General features: G+C 40.1%; 1 protein-coding gene across 2 annotated transcripts in view; it reads right to left on the bottom strand.

The window, feature by feature from the left end:
* plxnb1a (plexin b1a) overlaps positions 1–21,747 on the bottom strand; it is a 74,703-nt gene extending 52,956 nt beyond the window's left edge. For both annotated transcript variants that reach the window (XM_084916767.1, XM_084916766.1), the window contains exon 1: positions 21,433–21,747. The gene's annotated coding sequence lies outside the window, so the exon portion shown is untranslated. The remainder of the gene's footprint in view (positions 1–21,432) is intronic.

Genomic DNA, 21,747 nt, shown 5'->3' on the forward strand with positions numbered 1-21,747 from the left:
GCTTATTGGAACGGTAAAGTACCATTAAAGTACCACACTGGAATTCAGTGAGCTTTTTAGAACAACCCATCCTTTCACCAATGTTTGTCTAAGTAGATTGCATGATTTTTAATGCCTGTAGTAATGGCAACACCTGAATTCAAAGATGCGTATGGCCCAATATGGTTGTCTAAAAAGTGTATGTATGTAACGCAGTTTATGCCATGCTAACTTTTTCACCCATGTGTGGTCATTCTTAAAAATGTAATTAAATGAAAAATCTAAAAAATTAAATATGAAAAAATAAACACACAAACACCCAAAACCTAACACTGAGGCTTCAAAATTCAAAATCCAGAACTGAGTAGATCTATCTGTTATACAGTCTCAGGGTACAGTAGATGTCTCTAAAGCTTAAAGAGTAACAAGACCTTTGCTAGGCTGAGCTGCTACTCCTTAATGACGAGAGAAAGAAGAATTGATTCTATAGCAGGGTTGCATTAATATTTTATAATAAACACACAGGCTCTATTCCATTTGTTTCATAAGGTTTTATCATACTAAAGACTGAAAATTATGGCAAAAACTGACCCAAAAGGCCATTTGCATTCTGTCAACAAACAGACAAAGGAAGTTTAAATAGCATCCCTGTGCCAGCCGACGGTCTCATTTCAGACCGGCCATATGCTTGGATGAAGCATCACGTCATCAAGGACACGCTAGTACGCTCATTGTGTGGCAGAATTCTAAGGAGGCAGCAATGGGACGTGCATGTGTATTCATTTGTTTGCGGATGGCCTGCATACATTACCACCTACAACTTGTACAAGCACATCGCTACTCAAAGTTGTGCGCACACACACACACACACACAACTGCCTCTTCTTTCACGGCACTCAATAGCCTGAGAAAAAGTCCTTTGTCGTCCTTCGTTGTCGTGACGACGTGCCTGGATCCAGTGAATAGAGAGTGGAGGTCCAGCTCTCCCAGTCTGTGGGCATTTTAATCAGCTTGTCACACTGTCTGTGGACTAAGAACACTTGAGCTCTCCTCTGCCCTTCTTTAAGCCAGAGTTGCTTCTTATTAGTTTTTTTTTCTACCATTATTTTATGATTCAGAGGCTCTGGTCAACATCAGCCCTGATTTTCAGCTGGATTATTGAATTACGGAGCTGACAATGACAGAAGAAAGTGCCACATGTAACCACGAGACCAGTAACAGTTAATATGCCTGGCCTGAAACCAGAAAATCTGCTCTGCTTTGTGCCAAACCTTCAGTTTAATAAGCTTTATGGTTATGAAACACGGCAGTGTGTATTCTCAGATGCGACCCAAAAGAAGCTGAAAGTAACCCTCTTCTATTCCCAGAGGAACTTATTGCTGGATGTTTGAGTTTGAAAGAAAGACCCATGAACATGATCTGTTTTATTCATGCAGCTCATGACCCCTAGCCAACCCTTGACTCATAACATGCTAAGTGGAGCCAGTCCTGCATCCCCTCCTGTCTCACCCATCTCAATATATACTCACGCCTGTGTCTTTCCCTCTCTCTCTCCCTCTCTCTCTCACCATAGCCCCCCCGCCACCAATGCTGGTATCTCAGGCGCCTATCTGAATGCCGCACATTTTCTGAATGCTGGGTGAGGGATTCTTTGCTGCTGTTGTCCTGCACCATTAAATCATTATATCAGTTCTTAAAAACAACAGAAATCATTTCCAGAGGTTAGACAGGCCCATTTTAAACTTTACTTGAAAACATGGTCAAACCAGTTGGAAATATGAAACTACTGGCAGACTGATAAATGAGCTGGGCCACTTCTGCTTTCACACTGACTCTTCTGTATGTTTGCACAAATCAAATATCAGCAAGAGAATAGGCTACTTTAGGCTACTTGTGTTAGCCCTCACGCAAAGGATTCTGATGAAGGATGTCAAATTATGGTGACTATAAACATTCCTCCATTAATTTCTCCCAGCCTTGGGAAGACGAGGAAAAACTTGTTTGGATTGGTTGCTGGTACGTGGTTGTTAGGAACCACCTGACATGTCATTGCCTGTGCCTAATAAGTCACTGGAAAGTCAGTAACCTTGCATGCATGCATGCAAAGGCAGTCTACTTTCATCTAAGATGTGTTTCATCTGCAGCCAGGGCACCCATGCTGACATAATCCCCCTGAAGCCTCTAAAAGGGACTAGTGACAGGCGTTCCTAATTCACATTTCATTCTGGATCATGCTCTACAGTCCAGCAGGGGTTTTTTTGTCCATTGGGTGGTTACTGGTGGGCACTTCCTGGTCCTGGTGAGGTCTTTACAGAAGGTAGAAATGGTTGGTTAAACAGCTTTAAAATCAAAACGCTGTCATGAACACTAACAAAAGATAGTTGGGCAATTATCCAAGTAGAAACAAAATCTATGTAATTGATTGAGCAATGTTGACCAAGTAAGGCGTAACTACGTATTGGTGGTTACGAGTAGAGTAAAGATCTTACTCAGCAAACCCTGACGTCATGCCACATTGAAGGTCATTATTGACATTGATGAAAAAGAACATGATAAAGCAAATATTTTTTTTAAATAGAGCATTAAAAAAAACAGATGCACATTATAAAATATTACACCAGTATGCTTTGTCAGAACAACTGGTCTAATATTCTCATTTAAGCTCTATTTTTTTCTTTGCACTTGAAACACCTATTCTTTCAAAGAAATACCTATTAAATATGTATGTGTATGTATGTATGCTATGTAAAAACCATCAGATTACCAGATTACTGTGGAGTTAACTGACTTTGCAAAGCTTGTAGCAGGATTTAGCAACTGCTGTAGAAAATGCCCACTGGTGAGGAACAATTGAAAGAGTACATTTAATGAGGGAGCTAAATACTGAAGACTTCAGTCATAATATTTTGACAGTTTACCATTTCCTGTTGGTTCCTTTATGTTCAAAAACGTCTTCGGCTCATTTAGCTTCAAAAGTGGTATTGGAGTGTAGACAGGTGGAAGGAACATCCTTGCCTTCTGTCAACAAGCCATGTGAAGGACAGCTTCATTAGAAAGAAAATGGACGCCCCCCACCTCCGCACCACCAATTCGTGGACACGCCTATGCCACCCCCATCCCCCAGCTTCCTGGGATAGGGCGAGGGAACAATCTGAGCAGGTCTTTTAGAGTGGGAGGTCTTCAATTGTCAAATGCTTAATAGACTGTGCTCTCTCCATCTTCCTCAGGAAAATGCAAATACACACACACACACACACACACACACACACTGAGAGTGTCCATACTTGCAGACATTACCCTGCTATCTAAATAGGTGGCAGAAAATCAAAGATGATTGATGAGTGGAGTCTGGTTGTGTTGAAGCTCTAAGGTGTGTGATTGTGATCTGGGGACAAAGGAATCATTGCCAAAGGTTAAGCATATGACAAAACTCTCAGGAAGGCAAGAGGAGGCTCCTAGATATCATTAATCACACAAGAACTGCTGTTTATATTCAAATGTCATCTATTTCAGTCAATAACCAACAATGTCACTGACTTTTGTGGTAATCAGCTGCAGTAACATCGACTGTGGTAACGTCCAGCCCTCGAGCCCTGGTTTAGAGTGTGATCCAATCAATGCTTTCTTTAACATGTGTTAAAGCATAATTTAATATGTAGGGAGCCACAAAGACAATGTGCTCCATAATGAGATGGCCAAACCACAACCACCTCCGACTGGGTCGTCAAGAGGGTACGTGGCTGCAAATCAGTGAATCCAAACAAATGCCAACCAACCTACTCCAGGAAGCATTCAGAGGTCTTTGTTCAAGAAGGGGCACGGGCAAGGACCCAACACTAATATGGCTAATGGCTTAAGGAACCCCACTGCTTCTTTAATTGAAGCTGGCTCTCTGACATCCAGTGGGGTACAGAGAGGAGAGGGTGAGATAAGAAAGAGCAAAGGCGAGACCCAGAGAGAGTCTGGAGAAGGTTAGGATAAGATTTAACTCAAATCTTGAAACAGCAAGGAGGGTGTGTGTGTTTGTGTGTGTGAGTGTGTGTGTGCGCACACGCATATTTGGGCCTTGCAGGTCTGTGTGTGTGGTGGGGAGTCTGCATAGGGACTGTGTAGCCAATCAGGATTTCCCCAGAGGTCTTAGGACACCTGGGATCATCAATGATTGATCAAACTAGATGCTTTAACCAAGGGAGAGATGGGTTTGGAAAAGAAGGGGGGGGGAGTGAAGAGGCAAGAAATACAAAGAAATCTGTTTTATGTGTGAGTGCCTGTATGTGTGATAATAAAAGAGAAAGAGAGAAAGCAAATTCTAACAAGACAAAAGACAGAAAAGACCAGAAAAAAACAACCAAAGTGGCCAAAAAGAAAAAAAATAACCCCCAGAACAAAAGAGAGGATAAAGGAAAGCCAGATTCAGTTCATTGTATGTGAATCTAAGAGAGGCCGCTGTGGAAGCAAACATCCCCATCAAAGCCAAACCGCTGCAGCCCCAAAGAGATCCCGCTGCCTGCCCACATGGTTTTGGCTGGGCTCAGACCAGTGAAAGGAAAACAGAATCTTAGACTGATCTCTATGGGCTAGAAGATAATGCTAGGTACACACACACACACACACACACACACACACACAAACACACACACACACAGAGAGAGAGGGAGTAACTTATATAGATATAAACTACATCATTGGACAGGTCAGACTAGACCAACAACAAAAACTGAATGTCTTTTACTTTCCCCAGCTTTAAAAAAGGCCCCAGCGGTAGAAAGTAGGTTAAGTCCATTTACACAAATAGAGTACTACGTTTCGATTTCAAAGGCTACCATGCAAAATCTGCTGTAATAAGGCTAAAGTGGTTTTCCTTTGTGCCCATTGTCATGTTCAGATGTCTATGAGTAATGAGCAACTCCCAACAACTACTCTAAAACTCCAAAACAAGAGGGTTCTTTTTATAATAAAGTTGGCATTGTTTTTATATATTTCAAGTTGATTAATACATTTGTTCAAAATAAAACTAAATTAAGTAACATTATTTGACCTTTCTTAGCTTTTAATGAGTGAAACTAGATATTTATTTCTAATATTTTACATTTTGAATGTAAAGTACATATAAAATGTATTTACATTTTCTTTGCACTAGTTCAACATATACACTACCAGTCACACGTTTTAGAACACCCCAGTTTTTCAATTTTTTATTGCCAATTATGCAGTTTAATGTCTCATTGCACTCTGAAATGAAAGCATAGTACAAAGAAGCATTTGGAGTTTAAAAAGAAATCATCAAATCAATTTATAGATCAAAATTTATCCTAAAACTTTTGATACAGCCAACTTTGACAGATATAACAGATATTGTAGGTTGCTTAGCTTTCACTCTTCTGTCCAGTTCATCCCAAACCAGCATGATGGGGTTTAAGTCTGGAGACTGTGCTGCCACTCCATGTTTTCAAGCTTACAGTCTTGTTCTTTCTTGTCTTCCTCACGTAGTTCCGACATAGTTTGGACTTGTGTTTTTGGTCATTATCTTGCTGTAGGATAAACTCCTGACCAACTAGGCGCATACCAGAGGGTATTGCATGGTGCTGCAGAATGCTGTGGTAGCAGTTTTGGTTCAGGGCGCCTCTCACTCTGTACAAGTCACTGACCCTGGATCTAGTAAAACAGCCCCAGACGATCACACTTCCTCCTCCACGTTTGACAGTTAAGGCCACACACTGTGGAACCATCCTTTCGCCTACTCAACGACCTACAAAGATCCTATATGATGGACCAAAGATTTCAAATTTTGATTCATCAATCCATAAAACCTTCTTCCAGTCTTCTGTAGTCCAGTAACGGTGTTTCATGGCCCAGGCAAGCCTCTTTGTCTTATTCTGATGTCTTAGCGATGGCTTTCTTGCTGCAACTCGTCCTGTCAAACCTGCAGCTTGAAGACTTCTCTTCACAGTTGAAATGGAGACTTGCTTACTACGACCACTACGAAGCTGGGAGAGCAAAGGAAATGGCTACCAATGCTACACTTGGTCAATTGTAGTCAGCATTAGTGTTTATTTGTTATTTCGGCATATGTATATGCCAGTTTTCACTGACATATACATATACTGGCTGGCACAGTGATGCATTAGTATCAAGAATCCAGTGATGTGTACTCGAGTCAAAGGCTCCCCTTCATGTAGATGGAGCATTTTTAAATATGCTTTATTTGATGAAGCCGTTTAAAGGATCTTGAGTACCTCAAACCACTGCTAAAGAGCCCTGCATAGCAGCTTACATTGGCTACTTGGCTGCTCTGCTTGGTGCTATGTTCAAACTAGACATGTGACTCAAATATCTAATAAAATCCAAATGCAGATAGTCTTGTACCCTTGAGTTCAGTGAAATGTATATAGTATTTGGGTCTGATTACACAAAACTAAGAGTAAAACTGGGGCTGAATGTATTATTGGATGAAGTCCTGCAAACTGAACCTTTAACACATTAGGTGGTTTAAGTACAGAAAAGGGAAGTAGAAAAAAGTGCACACATTTTTTTTAATACGTTGAATCTAGAAGGGTGGTGTATTTTTATTTAGAAGACAGATTATGGGACTGTTGTTGTTGAGCTCCACGTGTATTGTAATCGTCATTGTTTGGAAACGTAGGGCACGGCTGAGCAGTGAAACCTGCTTGTCTCGGCGGCTGGCTTTTGAGTAAAGCAGATTGGCTCCGAGGGTTGCCTGGCATTGTTGCTGAATGTCTGAATAAAGACTCAAATCCACTCCCTGTGTCAGCACTGCTGCTAAGAAATGCATTATTAATGAGAATAGTCTGACTGATGCTTGGGATTAATTACAGTAGCTATGAAAGGAAACCCCCCCGGCCTTCCCCTTTTTTGTCAGAACAATGAACCCAGCAATAATTTTTGTCTTTTCATTCAAGATGAAAATTAAACAGTGCAAGTGGTTTACAAGAGTCTTGATAGTGAAAACATTACCGTGTGGTTAGATGATTTACACTCCACACTCTAAAGCATGCCATACGCCTCTTATTTTTCTACACTTTGCAGAGCAACAGTTGCACCGGCTGCGTTTTTGTCACCTGCTTTGTCACATGGTCAAGAGCTAAAAAGCTGAGAGCCTTTTCCCTTTAGACCACTTGTAACCTCTTCTGTTAATAGGCTCCCTGATAATGCAGCTGGGTGAGACATCACAATAGCACAGCCAACATGTGTTTAAGCTCTCTTAGTGAGACTTTGCTTTTATAAGTGCTTTATGAATCATTTCATTTAAGGCAATAAATGCTCCAAATGAACGACATGAGGCAATAAATCATTCTCATATCAGTCTGAGTTCCTCTTTGGAATTTTTACAGTTATTTGAGGTAGGTTAGATCACTACCTTTATATCCTGCACTTTTATTTGGCTCCCTATGTCCAGATTATTTCTCCCTCTGAAATGAAAATAACAACAACAAAAAAAAAAGAAAAGAAAAAGAAACAACAACACAAAAATAGGACTATACTTATATAACTAAAATAAAATAATATATATAAGTTTATAACTAAAGGTAATTGCAGCTGTCACACTTTATAATCATTTATTGTAATCAAATAAAACGCCTTTTTCTTTTTTACTCTTAGCTCTGTGTGATCTCACAGAGAGCAGATATTAACATTGTTATCTCGAGCCCGCAGCAGTTGGTGTGAGCACAAAGGCACCACCTACCTGCTGGTCAAATCTTTCGGTTGAGAGCAGCAGTCAATCAGAAGAAGCCTAGTTTAAAGGGAGAGGGAAGGAAGGTAAAATTCCTTGTTTGAGCCAAAGCATTACTCATCCATCAATCCATTTTCTACCACTTATCCAGGTTCAGGTCGTAGTTTATCTAAACAGACATGCAAACTTCCCTTTTCCCGTCCACCTCTTGCAGCTCATCCGGGGGAACGCTGAGATTTTCCCAAGCCGGCCAAGAAATATAATGCCTGCCCCGGGCCCCAAAACACCTCAACTAGGAGGCGTTTCAGCAGCCATCCTAGTTAGATGGTCAAACCACCTCAACCGGCTCTACTCTGAGTCCCTCTCAAATGACCAAGCTCCTCACCCTACCTCTAAGGGAGAACCCAGCCAGCCTTCAAAGGAAACTCATTTCTGACGCTTGTATCCGTGACCTCATTCTTTGGGTCACTACCCAGATCTTGTGACCATAGGTGATAGGGAAGTATATCACTGGTAAATTGATAGCTTCGCTCTTACACTGTGTACAATTGAATGTCATTACATTCCAAGAAAAATCAAAAACTACCAATAAGCGTGATGCACGTCTGTCATGTCATGCCAAAAAGTTCCACTGTTTGCTGAAAAACTAGTAAAATTAGTAAAAACAACTAAAAATGCACTGTTCATGATGGCAAACAATAACACTGCTGATTATTTAAAATTATCAATACCAAAATCACTTTCATGGCATTCTACACTATAAGCAGTGTGTATCAAAGCACAGCTCCAAGCTGGCATCAACAATTCCTCCACTTTCTCTTTAAGCTTTTCATTTTGTGCCCAGCTGTTATACAGAGGTGTAAAGCAGTGGTGTTTTTAAGGTATTTTTGACAACAAGAAGAATACAGAATAGTGCCAGCCTCAGCCTGCAAGTGAGAGTGCTGCTGCTACCTTAAAACCACAATTCTCAAGCCACATTTGTCTGGCTGTCATACAGCTGACATGACTGGGGTACAATTTTTCTCGCTAATCTTGCAAAAATGAAGGTCCTGACAATAGCTGATGACTGGGTGATCACCATGTGAATGTGGCAGCTCCTCCATCCTCCTCATTCATCATCTCAACACACACACACAGGCAAAAATTCTCATTCGTGCTCACTACGGGTTGTTGTTGGTTTCAATTAGCGGAGCCAACATCTGACACCGGGACACTGGAGTCTCTATTGATTGGCTGAAGCTTTAGAAGTGCATGTGTCAAGGGCAACTGGGGTCAAACTGTGGACCCCCAGGATAAGAAAAGATTCAAAGAATGACAGAAGGGAGGGACAGAGGGAGGAGAGAGAGGCAGGCAGACATGGCCTATATAGATATGGCTCTGTAAGAAGAGGGGGTAGAGGAAGATCCATTTAAATGGAACACAAAGCCAGAAGGCCAAGGTGTGTATGCGTATATGTGTGTGTGTGTGTGTGTGTGTGTGTGTGTGTGTGTGTGTGTGTGTGTGTGGTCGTGATGGTGATGGGATAAGGATAATATAAAAAAAGATTTTTATAAATGCATACTAAATGTTAAAAAAAAATCAGCTTTGGTTAGTCAAGGGTTAAAGTTAGTTTAGGATTGGGAATGACTGTAGCCAGTGCAAACGTGTGCAAGTGTGTGCGTGTGTGTGTGTGTGGATGTGGATGTGTGGGTGTATGAGTTAGAGTCTGGTGGGGTGGGGGGGGACCTTCAGCAGCTGGACAAACAGACTTGGTCTGACTACTGTTCAACTAATGGAGACCACATACACACACAGGCTCAATAACAACAACTTGTGGGCCGTTTCTCATAATGCCAGCACCCTCTTTTATGTGAAAGCTTGATCTTAGAATAATAAGCAGGTTGCATAGCTTGTGGGCTGAGCCTGTTGGGAGGTATCATTGGTGTAAACTCAGAACAATAAAAGGGGGCAAGGACCCCACCTGGAGATAGATGCCGTGTAGCAGCTACCATCTGTCTACAACCATGTAGTCAAGCTCCATATATTAAATATCTCTGTGTCAATGAACTTGGGAAAAACAGCTAGCCTGATGTCATCCAAAGGGAAGGTGCAAAGGTAGGTGAGGTGCAAAAATAAGGGTGCTGGTATGTTTCTGTCAACTCCAGCATGTACATCTACTGTTACACCGACATGTAACTTTGCTGCAGTATTTTCTTTTATGTATTATGTTATGTCTGTTATGTTGTATTTGTTATGTTATGTTTCCGCCTGTAATAAATTCAAATTGTTTTATGTCAATACTTTGGTACATTGTTGTGTTGCTGTGTACTTAAACCTCCAACACACAGACATGAGATTTAAAAGCAGCTTCCTTTTTCCAAGACTCATACTGTACACGATGGACACAGTCACCCGCTGGTATTCTGTGTATTCTGAACCCTCAACGTTAATGTTTTACCACCATGTTAGTTTTTGGAACTACAAGTTACTATATTTGGGAAAGAGGCTGGAGTTATCAGGTAATGCTAGTAGGGCTGGGTATCGTCACTGATTTCTAGAATCGATTCGATTCACGATTCGATTAAATTCGATTCGATTCGATTTGAATATGGGAAATTTTGACAGTCAGAAATATTTTAATTCAGATCAGTAAATTTACATATTTTTGTATCTATAAAAAGGAAGCTGACACACGCAAGACTTTATCAAAGGTGTGAGCGTCACAGCAGATGCCTTTGTGTCAAAGTAGCTGAAGATAAAACACAGAAAAACATGAAGGTGGTTTTCCTGGCCTGGAATTTTATAAAAAATATTCTGCAGTACATCAAAAACGAAAGAAAACCATTAATGAACACATGAACGTTACCTCTGACGTTACAGCGGTTTTATTAGAGACACGGCTGAGCGTTTTGGATTTTGCATAATTTTAAAAAGTTTAAATTTGTTCAGTATTGAACAGCAGAAATTAGGTTTGCAACGGTAGACTTGTGCGTAACAAGCAAGCGAATAATGCAGAAAACAGTAAGAGAGAGAGAGAGAGAGAGAGAGAGAGAGAGAGCTGTGCATGAAGTGTGATTTTATTGTGGTGGAAGCAAAACAGTAAAAGTCAGAGTGAATCCATGGCGAAGTTTATGTGAAGTGTAGTTTGGATCTTCTTTTGCTGCTGGTTCAGTCAGTTTTATTTTTATTGTTTGGAGAGAGATCAAACTAACAGCTTTAGAATCGGCGCAAAAAGGGCGTAAACACAAAGCGCGGACCCGCGGACAGATCAGAATCAGCGAGCTGTCGGCTTTCAGCCCCGACCGTGTCCGTGCCGTCAGGTGAGAAAGGCGACATCTCACTGATTCTGATCCGCGGGTCTCGCTTTGTGTTTACGTCTTTGTGCAGAATCCATGTTCCTGCTCTCATTTACTGTCTTAGCTGTTTGGTGGTTGTTGAAATTTTGTGAGATTTCACCTGAGATTCTGTCATTTCGAGCAAAATAAATTTATATTAAAAAATCGATTCAGGATTTTAATGAATCGATTTCACGTTATCCAAGCTAAGTTATGTGAATCCTCAGATATCACAAACACACCTATTAATTGTTAAATCTAACACAGAGTGCCTGATCCAGCATTGAGCATGGAGAAAAATTGACTATTTTTATATAAAAAGAAGTCTTCTTAAACTATTACCTATTCTCATTCTATGTTTTCCGGTGTGGTAAGAATCTTTATATAAAAATGCGTCACTACTTCAATCTGCTGCTGAACATGAAATTCATTTTTCTGAAGAAGTGAAAACAGTCCCACAATAGAGACACTTGCTTTCGGTTGAATTGCTGTGCAAAAATCTTTATATCAGTTTCATTTCCTTCGCACCAACAGCCTGTGAATCGTGCAACAAAACAGATTTACTCGTTCATGTTGGGAAAATAAGTCATTTTCTTACACTGTGCTATTTTCCAAATACCTAGTTTGCTGTGACCAACAGAGCAGGTGAGCCCGGAGTGTAACAGAACTACAGAGGTGCACATCAAGCTGTCAAACATTCAGGTGTCTATAAAGATCCAGTTACTGTGTTTGGATCATTTCCTCCTGTTCACTTACTGTGTGGTTGACTATGCTGTAACCACTATGAAAATCTATACTCCCCGACTACACCCAGACACACTGTGCTCACTTTGGTTAGCCTCCCCACTGCCACATCACTTGTTCGGTTACATACATATTAAGTAAACATAGCCCAGAGCATCCATATATTTGTTTCCTGCAACAGGAAATTACACTTCCGCACTCCATGCCAATAAATAAATAAATAACCCAATGTATATTTTATCCATTATACATACAAGAGTTATTGTTGATCATCATCTATTAATGAACCATGACTCAAGCCCCCACTGAGATCTTAACCGTGCAGAAGTGACTGATAGGAAAATAACACTGATACTGTTTTATCCTGGTACAAATAATTGATTTTTTGGTACTTAAATTGTGTATGACTGCTATATGATTAATGCACTTATCATCCTCTTTTCTTCTGTGCAAGAAGAAAAGAAAACAATTCTGACAAACATCAAAACAATTCACAAACTTCCAAAACAAAGTCTGCGGCTAGGCCATGGTTAGGGTTAGAGTTGGCTTAGACCTCAAAGGGTTTACTATCACAAGACAAAAAAAAATCATGCAAAATCAACCAATGCAAGTTGGAAAGTTTGGAGCTTTTAATCACGTAAATGAAGCAAATTTCAAAGTTTGTTTTGGCAGGCATTATTCACTATGCTGTGACGTGTCGTGGAGCAAATTATGACTCAACTAAAGCTTAATCACAAATGCTTGCCACAGCAGGTAGCTCCATGTATTTGATTTGGCGGTTTTTAATGCCAGATGCCCTTCCTGACACAACCCCAAAGAGATCTGTGTTTCCTTCTGATATCAAACCAGGGTTCTTTTACTTTTTAGGTGAATGTGTAAACCACTACACCTTGCAGCCACTGTTAACCAGAAATGTATAACAGCAGCCACATGTCAAATTTAATTCAGTTTTATTTATATAGTGCTAAATAACCTACATGTGATTTATATAGTAAAGACCCTACAATCAGCTGACCTCCTTTGGATCCTTGCTTATAGGAGGACATCTGATTATTAGGGTTTTCTCAGACAGTGGGAAGGAAGAACTCCCTTTTAACAGGAAGAAACCTCGGGCAGAAACAGGCACAGCGAGGGGCAGCCATCTGCTGCAACCGGTTGGGGGTGAGGAGAGGGACAAATGTTATCTAAGTGAAGCAGTATAGCAGTAGGAGCTTTACTCCCTAAGCAGACCATTTCTCACTTTACTTTATACTCCTTGCGTGACATATGGGCCCTTCCTTTTAGGGCCTATATTTTCTAAAACCTGCACAAAGGGGTTCAGGAGTTTAGTTTCTTTAGTTCTTTTTCAAACATAAAATTACTTAAAATTGGTAATAAAAAATGTATTATGACTTTTTTAATCCAGTGATTCTAAAAACCAGCTGCGTTTTTAAAGTGAAATGTAGCATCTACCATAGCAGGGGGGAAAAGGAGACAAAAATCTCAGCCAATTCAAAATGGATTTGACTATAGGATTATTACAGTGCATAACTTCAGCACTGACCTAGACATGAACATACACAAATCAAGGAAAAAAAACAATTTCCACTAGGGTTCTAGCTTCCTTATATCAACAGCCTTGGCTTTATGTTAATAAGCAGGCATGTTTTGATTATGGCTGACTGCCAACTGGATCATAGAAATGCGGCAGACCAGTGGACTGCCACGGTCGAACCGGTCAAACAAACCATCTAAATGATTTCCTCCTCTTTCTGCTGCAGCTGCTGCATTTGGAGTAAGCACACACCAAATCCCAGTTTTTCTCTGCTACACTCCGCCCACAAGGCCAAGATCCTTTACTAAATTATACCATTCTGCTCGTCTCCTCATCTAATATAACATTGAGTGAGCAGCCACTCAAACGCTCGGAACAGTCTGGCAGAAAAGCATCTATCTGTCAGTTCCCATGAGCTAGAGAACAGGGTAATTTAAAGCCACTTTTCAGGTTCAATACCAGCCTTCCGGAGAAATCTCACATAGAATGAGATCAGCATTTCCTGCTGAGTTACTGTTTAAGCATAATTGGAAGGCCAGCATTTATTGCACAACTAAATAAAACATACAACCAACGCAAAGAAACTAAGTTAATAGATTGTAGAACATAGCTTTCTGAATTTACTCGCCAGACAGATTAAAAAATTCTATCCAGAATTTGCAGATTAGCTGTCAGGTCAGTTGTGCATGTAACTGTTGAATCCGTGCTGCACATGAAATCAAGTAACTTCTGTACAAAAAAGCAATGGCAATCACAGAAGTAGGCTACCCAGATGTTTGCGTTCATTAAAAAAGCAGAAGTGAGGCCAATTACTTCCAACAGACTATTGAGAAAAAAATATAACTTGGAAAACAATATATTCAACAGGGTTCAAGTCCTGCATTGTTTGGTTTATGAAGGATGGGACTGTGAGGTACATCAACACGATAATACCAAGACAACTAGCTATGGTTGCTAACCTAATGTTTGCAGGAACATTATTGCAAGTTTTAAGTTATTTCAGACCACAGACCGCAGCCCTTCCATATCCTTGACTTTTCTGACATCCTGTTCGCATACATGTAATCTGGAAGGCTCATTGTCACATGCGACTGTCCAAACATCAATCAAAACTTTCATGTGGTTTGTGATTTGTTTTTAAATTAGCAAAGGCCAGCTTTATCTTCCCTACACTCAGTTTGAAGTGGACTTCATACTGATCGTTCCTTGAGGTTTTATGGTTTACTCTTCAACTTTTTATAACTTTCCCCCAGTTTCTCATTAATCAGGAGGAAGCATAAGAGGATTTTAGTTTTATCCACCATGAAAAGTGCCAAGTGAGCTGATTTGAAAGTGAAAGAATAATCGAGAGCAGCAAATGTAAATATTATCCAATCAAGGAAGCAGTTAAGTAGCAAGTTGCATTTTCAGTAGGGTCTAAACTAAATTCAACTTTTTCAAATCCAAAGAGCTATTGCTCAAATAACCTCATTAATACCAGTGACTGTTTAACACGGACAAAGTAAATGGCAGCAGTATGGTTTACTGATGATCCATAGCCTTGGACAGTTACAGCTCTGCCCTCATCCCCTCTCTTGAGTAGCCTAAGGGGATTGAATCCATCTACTATCTGTTGACATCTAGACTGACACTCTAAAAATCCCTTTCACTGCTGATAAACCTGAGGATTAGACAAACAGCCGAGTAACAGCGGACCCCTGCAGTCAATGAAGAAAGCAAAGCTGACTAAGCCTCTGGACCTTACTTTTCAAATATACAAACAAGTAATCCATTAGCTCAACTGACAGCAGAGTGAAGCAGCTGAGTTGGGTGTGTTTGATCAGCCAATTCCCACAATGTTATCTTGACATTTGTGCAAATTATATTGATCATTCATTGACCACTGGTGATTTTCAATTGTTACTAGCAGTCATTAATTCAAGCCTGATCTTGAGAACTAACAGTGAAACACTGATAACACCCATGGCAGTAAATGGCAGTTGCAGTATACCAAAGAGCTCAAGCAGCTTAGGCATGTCTTATAAAAAAAGAATGCTCCACCTGTGAGTCAGCCACATCACTAGCATAACTCTACTGGGTCCAACGGCAACTGCCCAGATGCCTAGGGCTGGATTTCAGGGACAACAGTTTAGTGGGAAGAGAGTTTATGTTTCCAGCTTTGCAGCAACTGGACATACATGTAACTGTCTAAAAGTTTAGGCAGCATGGACTCAAATATGCATACAACTCTCTGTAGTGCCACCAAGGACTAGGCTTAGCAATCAGTCAGACCCCTGATTACCATCAGCAGATCCAACGTCATCAGTGATGTCTTAGACACAAGCCTGTACAAAGAACTGGAAAAGAGCGGAAAGTCAAATCTGAAATCTAATAAAAATGGTTGCATTATGTACAGCAAAGAGATGCTATTTGAACGGTCCCTAAAATGGCATTTGAGGGTGATGCAGAACGAGTTCCCACAGCAGAGTCATTTCAACCTTCAACGCAGAATATAAATTATGCTTATTAGTCACATTTCTTCTGAAGGCTTCTGGGTTTTGACATGAACAAGATCAAGATGTAATTTCCTTTTAGCTGTTGTAATGAATTAATCCAATTCAGCAAGAGTGCCTTATATGTATTGTAACTCTGTAGTGAAGAGGGAGAGTTAGGGGCCTAAAGCAGTAATACAGAATGGGGCAGCTGGGGGTTTAGGGTTTTGTCTAGAGCATGAGCTGCAGCCAGAGCTGAGGCTCTCCAGGGAGCTTGGTAAAGGGACCAGGGATGTGGCTGAGGCAGGGCACTGGTGGATAGTGGCACATGCACAACTGTCCTACGGCTGAGGGCTGCTTCAGAACAATAAAAGCCACACCCTCTGGGTTTAATAAGGCATGCTTTCTTCGGACCTATTGTAAGAAGATTACCTTTTCAAAAAGGATTACATGAATGAGGATTAATGTTGACCTTATTGTTGTATTAGCTAGGGATTCTATGCTATTCCGGATATTGAATTTTTTTTAATCCAAATTTTGATACTTCATTCTGAACATCGTCTTCTCAGATGAAGCTGCCCGGCAGAAAGGGATAGCAATATTAAAGTTACAATTCAGCCACGGTACACAAACACCTACAGGCCAAAATTACAGAAATATCAAACCCCCCAAGAAAACATCAGTATAATATTCAAGCTTTCCAGCTTCATGTGCAAGTGTGATAAGCAATCCAAAGAACAAAGGGAGAAGATGAATAATTTAGTTATGGAAAATAAAAACCCAATTAAAAGCATTTATTTAAGTTGATAAGAAAGAAGAAAAAAAGGGCGGACAGCAAGATAAAAACTACTAATGTGTTCATACAATATCAGCTAGGAAAGAGCTGCTAACACAACAAAGAGAACAAGAGGCACTCCTTTATCCGCCAGCATTATTCTGCGATGAGGTAAGTACCTTGCTCAATGGAAAGTGTTTGTAAAATAAACATTATTAGTAATAGAAGTTACTGTCACATCTACACTCATTGTGAGATTATTTTATTTGTATAAAAAAAAAAATGCCGTTTCCTGTCCATGAACAAAAAGGTAAGTGTGGTAAATATTCTTAACACCTGGGCAGTAACACATCTTCAATCAAATTAAGGGGCAACCACATAGGACGCATTATGCTTTCTTCTAAACTCAAATGAAATACCAGGTATTGTACACCACACTGCAGAAACATTTTTAGGACACTGTCAGTCAAGCACTCCAAAACACCAAGTCTGCCTTTGAAATGTCTCTAAATTACTCTAGAATATTACTACTTTTCTTTGTGGAGTTCCTCAGAACAAAAGTACAATGAAATTGTACTTTTTTAGTCAATCTAATTCAAATTTCTACAAACCTGTCAGATTTCCCACTAAAAAAAAATATATCTTTCCTACAATTTCCAAGGGGCATGTTCTAAATCATAGGAGATAAATTGTTAGATAAGGTGTTGTAGACAAAAGAAGTGAGACAGACTAACCACAATGAGTAACCAGCTTTCCACTTCCTAACACCGCCAAGAAATGAAACCTTATCTGTGGATTGGTGGTTATCTGGGCACCCCCATCCATCTGCTTAGTTAACTGATTCTACCAAGAAGAGTTCAGGCTGAATTTTTCACTCATTATATTGCACCCTTCCAGCAGAACCAAAGATATGAATCAAGGTTCAGTATGTGACACGTGTGTGTGTGTGTGTGTGTGTGTGTGTGTGTGTGTGTGTGTGTGTGTGTGTGTGTGTGTGTGTGTGCGCGCTTTTCTTGACAAACGCCCTGCGCCTCTATTGTAAATCCTGTATGGTCAATAGGATGAGGGAATTGAAAGGGGGTTTCCATTTAAGTACAGTGAATGAAAGCTTGCTCCTAATGAAAAGGAGTATTTATTAGGCTGCCAATCTGACTGTCAGCCAACTCCCGCGAGGGCTTACTGAGGCCTAAGATCCAATCTAGCCAGGAGATAGCAAGCGTATCTGAAGCAGGGTCAACCAAATGTGAGTTGTCTTAACTAAGCTTGGAAAACCGATAAAAGAAGCAGCTAGGAGTTAGAGAAGAGAAGAAAATACAGGCCGAGAGCTTGAACAATGCCTTTTAGTTTCCTTTATCTTCCTAGGGATGCCTGTGGCCACAGTGGTGCCCCAGCAAGTGTTCTCTGCAGATTCTCCACTCCCACACCCTACTACCACAAACACACACACACTCAGAAGAATGTACCATAAGGGACCACCAGCTGTTGCAGTGACCGATATGGGGAACGCCCTAATACTTCTATCATCAGAATCTGGTGTGCACATTGTCCCCCTCTCAAACACTGATGCACCTACTTGGATAGGCTGTTTGCCCTCTCATTTCTTTCCATGCCAGTTCATGTTTCTGAATATGATTAAGCAAACAAGTGCCTTGAAATCACCTAACAACTTAACAACACAGTTACTCATTAACAAGTGCTCATCAAAACTCAGCAAGGGATCACATCCTTTCCTGTTTTTATGATTAGCAACCGATGCCTGTGTTACTAAAAATGCTGCTAAAAATATATCTCACATCCTACTACGGTATGTGACACCCGAGAAGGTTATGGATGAGACGGCCTGCTGAGGAGGCTTCTGATTTCAAAAGGAAAAAGCACTCCGTTTACTGTTCCCACTCATTTCCACTTTTCTCGCTGTTTAAAGGCAAACTACTTAACCTACAGTGCAGTCAACACTTGATACCTATAAATCAAAAAGCCCTGTCCTTGCTGCATGCGTGCTGAGCAGTCCTGCTTCTGTGACTCACAGAAAGGGCTAGAAAGCGGTGGTTTGAGCAGCATCACTTTTTCAATGACCAGCTGCAGCTGAAGTGGCCTTCGACCCATTCCTCTCCGTGTGTCTGAGAGGTTTGGGCTCCGGAAGAAACCTAAATGCTTGCTGTATGCCACATATAATGAGCATAATGAGCCACAGTTTGATTTCAAAAGCTCTCCATGTAGAAATGGCAGCCGCCCTGCGATACTGTTTTGGGTGTGACCCAGAAGATTTCTTGCTGTATGGAGTCTGAAGCCTAACAAAATTTAACAAAAGGTTGTAAGTGAAAAACAGAACTAAATTAATGTGTGTTTGTTGAAAGCATATAAAACCTTACATGTTATTTTAACCATTCTGGCTTTCTATTATCATTCACTTTTTACTATAATTTTTAAATTCCTATATTTTTGAATGTCCACTGTATGTATTTTTTTTTTTTACTCTTGGATCTCTCTGTGTGTGTAATAGATAGACAATAGATTCACTATCTATAGATTCAGCCTTCCAGATAGATTCACTATCTATTGTCAGTCATACATCAGAAACACCTGAAACAGTAAAGTAAAAAAGCCTTTAAAGCTAACAAAAACATGAGCTAATGTCGATTCCAACTTTTAAGTTAGTTCAGAAAATTGCAATACATTAAACAGACTGAATACACAACTTATTATTACTGTGGACCTTGATAAAGACAAGAAAGATGTCGCTAAAAATGAAGACAATATATGAATATATGCAAGTTCTCATTAGCTAATTCAAGCTAAAATGTTTGCTAGGTTATACTAGCTACAGCTCAAAGCAGTACAGCAGTATACGGATTATGGATGCACTGACTGTTAAAGTTTGGTTACTGGTATTTAGAAAAACCTATGAATGACAACACCATTTTCTTTTGGTTGTTTTTATTCCACTTTTAGTGTTAGGTAAAACCAAAATGATTCATTAAAACTCTACCAATTTACTTACAGACTAATGTTATCAGGTGATATTAGCTATATGATGATTTACCAATATCATCATTTTTAATAGCCAATAAATAAAGATTTTAAAAGCAAAGAAGAGACAGGGAAAATCATCATTCAGCCATGATATGAGTATTGATGCTACATAGTTTGTCCACCAGAAGTTACTCTGCAACTTCCTAATAAGGACAACAGTTATTTGGAATGCCACACATGCATAAACAAGTGAATAAATAACACATTTTAGATTTTAAAACAAATGCTAAGGAAATTAGCTTAAAAATAAACTATCGGTTGATATATTGATAAGTGTCCAAATATCGATATTGTCCTCAAATGTCTATAGCAGTTTGGCTCTAATATTCATTACAAAAAGAAACAGATTTACAATCTTTCAGGTCTTCAACACCTTATTTTGTGACACTGTGACAAAAACCTTAGACACCATAATTGGTAATATATTGTTTGCCAATAGGCAATCCAATCAGTGTGTCTGATATCACGCAAAAATGTTGATACCAACAAATACTGGCAACCATAAGCTATATTGGTATATTTCTTCAAAGAGCATTTACATTTGTTTTATTCTATTTATATGGTCCCAATTCACAACAGCAATCACATCAAGGCACTTTATATTGTAAGATAAAAACCCTCAAAGAAACAAAGTTTTATATTCCCTTTTACAAACTTTTCATTCAAGCATCTCCACAGTCAGCTTACATGGCACAACTGACAAATTGGCTTTAAATCTATGAACAGTGTAACTTTTCTAAAAAGTGATAAAGCAATAAAAAGCACTTTATTTCATCCCCCACAGTCCATCGTGGGTAATGCGATATCGTGCTTTGGAACAGCAGCAAGCAGATGGCCAGCTATTCCAAAAGTGTCTGGATGACAGGACCTACATAAGCAAGGTTCAAGACCGGGCTATGCAGCCATTAAAAATGCATATGAATTGTCCTATCAAGACATTTGACCCCTTTAAAAAAAAAAAAATGGGAAGAAAACCTGCTTTCCATCACTGACCTCTCACGAGACTTAGAAGAGTTTTTCTGGAGGCTCTGATTTGATTTAATCAATCTCTAAGCTGTTTCTCATGTTGCTGGATTAAATCTGACAGCTGTTTTAAAACAGGAGAACCAGCTGTTGAGCTAAAGTCAAGCTTCCCTTTTTTTAGCCATTTTAACCAAACCATGCATTCACCCCGCACTCAAGAACATCAATCTATGAGAGAAACGTCTTTGTCTTAGGGTGAGCTTCCTCATTGTCTAAAGGCTGATGAGATGTTTCTCGTCACCACACGCGACATAAACAACATCCACAATCATTACCCAACAATGAGAGCGAGCCCATGTTCACGTCTCTAAACGCCAGTGAACTCCGTCCAAGTTCAGTGAACACAAAGTGCGTGATTTCTGTTTTCTAAATGAGGCAGTAAAGAGGCAGCCGCGTATGTCCAGGAGAATGTTAGCAGGTGAGCAAGGCATTTGACATTTGGCTCGCACAGCTCATGCACATTCCTACATCAGCTGACAAAGAGAGTGCGCACGGTGGTCCCGCTCTGTGTCCATTGTAAAGCAGTCTGGTCTGAGTGTGCTGGGTAAACTGGCACGGAGACTGCGCGTGACGCTGACAAATTCTGTTATATCCAAACAAACTGCGAGCACAATACTGCAAAATTACAAAGCAGGCCCACCTTCCATGTCAAACAAGTATCTAATATGAATTAAAGTTATAATAATACTTTATGATAATACGCGCATTATGCCACCAAGCAGGTTTCTGTCTTTAACAAAGAAAAACTGAATGAGAATACAGGCTATTATTCTTAATTTTACAAGAGGTTCTTTTTCCACAACTCCTGCTTGTTTTTTGTTGTTGTTTTTTTAATCAATTTTAATCAAGGACGGCCTTGAACTTACCTGTTAGGTGTAAAGCTGGTGAATCAGCCGTCCATAGTGCTGACTGCAGTGAAACGGAGACTCACATCCACGCTAACAAGCAGAAAGTATCTGATGGGGTTAACCTCTACTTCGCGATTCAGACGGGGAGGAAAAATGAGAAAGAAAGAATTTCTCAGCGCAGTTTAGAAAAAAAAACAACTGAACGTAGAAAGAAAGTCCCAGTCCTGTCCGGTGGGTGTTTGTGGGTGTGGGTGGGTGTTCCCCTCAGAACCAGGAGCGGTCTGTTGTTTGGCCGCAGGACGGGGACCTCTACTCAGCTGAGAGGGTTCAACA

This window comes from Perissodus microlepis, chromosome 20, assembly GCF_051167445.1.
Source record: "Perissodus microlepis isolate ML-2025 ecotype Zambia chromosome 20, ASM5116744v1, whole genome shotgun sequence".
NCBI lineage: Eukaryota > Metazoa > Chordata > Actinopteri > Cichliformes > Cichlidae > Perissodus > Perissodus microlepis.